Source organism: Mirounga leonina, unplaced genomic scaffold, assembly GCF_011800145.1.
Source record: "Mirounga leonina isolate KUSES-001 unplaced genomic scaffold, KU_Mleo_1.0 Mir_101595, whole genome shotgun sequence".
Classification (NCBI taxonomy): domain Eukaryota; kingdom Metazoa; phylum Chordata; class Mammalia; order Carnivora; family Phocidae; genus Mirounga; species Mirounga leonina.
In genome coordinates this window covers 9634916-9636095 of record NW_023270158.1, presented here as the reverse complement: position 1 = coordinate 9636095, position 1180 = coordinate 9634916, and the positions used below count along the sequence as shown (strand labels likewise).

The window sequence follows — 1180 nt, the reverse complement described above, 5'->3', positions numbered from 1 at the left end:
AAAAATAAGTTTGTTTGATAGTATTATAAACTCATGATTCAAACATATTCCATGCGTTTCAATCCACTGCAATTATCCTATTGATGCTCAAATTATCCCAACTGTGACTAGGGAAAACTTCTTTAGGTTGGCTCCTAAGTCCTTTTGACATGATCCTAACAGTTGTTGACAGCTTTCTTGCTGTTAAAATACTGTGTACATTCTACTTGCTTTGGCAGTTACAAATACTGAAATTGGAATGATACAGAGATTAGCATGGTCCCTGTGCAAGGATGACACACAGATTCGTGAAGCGTTCCATATTTTTACATACCATAGATTTCACTTATGTGTAAAACTTAAGAAACGAAACAAATGAACAAGGGAAAAAAAAGAGACAAGGCAAAAAAACAGCCTTTTAACTACAGAGAACACACTGATGGTTACTAGAGGGGAGGTGGGTGGGGAGATGGGTAAAATAGGTGAAGGGGATTAAGAGTACACTTATCTTGATGAGTACTCAGTAATGTACAGAATTGTTGAATCACTATATTGTACACCTGAAACTAATATAACACTATGTTAACTACACTGGAATTAAAATAATACATACATACATACTGTATACATTACCCACAGAATGCTTTTGAAAAACAGAAAGGTCACACTTACCAGTACCAAAAGGAGTATATATGGCTTCCAAAGAAATGAAGGTAAAAGCAAACACTCAAAAGAGGAAAAGAGATTAAAAAATCATAAAACAAATTTAAAAAATAAGGAAACATTAAAGATAGAATAAAAAGGGATGCCTGGGTGGCACAGCCAGTTAAGCATCTGACTCTTGGTTTTGGCTCAGGTGGTGATCTCAGAGTCATGAGATCGAGCTCCGAGTTGGCTTCGTGCTCAGCATGGAGTCTGCTTGAGATTCTCTCTGCCCCTCCTGCTCACGCTCTCTTTTTCTCTCAAATAAATAAATCTTTTTTTAAAAAAGATAGCATAAAAATATGACATGAATAATAAAAAATGTATTAGTCATCATAATAAATATATTGGAATCTACCCCCTATTAAAAATTAAGATTCAAAAAGAAAACAAGATTCACAGGGGTCCCTGGCTGGCTCAGTTGGTAGAGCATGTGACTCTTGATCTCAGGGTTGTAAGTTCAAGCCCCACATGGGTTGTAGAGATTACTTAAAAAAAA

At 35.7% G+C, this 1180-nt stretch overlaps 1 pseudogene; it reads left to right on the top strand.

Moving 5' to 3' along the window:
* The first annotated feature begins 206 nt into the window (after positions 1-206).
* LOC118008051 lies at positions 207-307 on the top strand (annotated as a pseudogene).
* The last annotated feature ends 873 nt before the right edge of the window (positions 308-1180 follow it).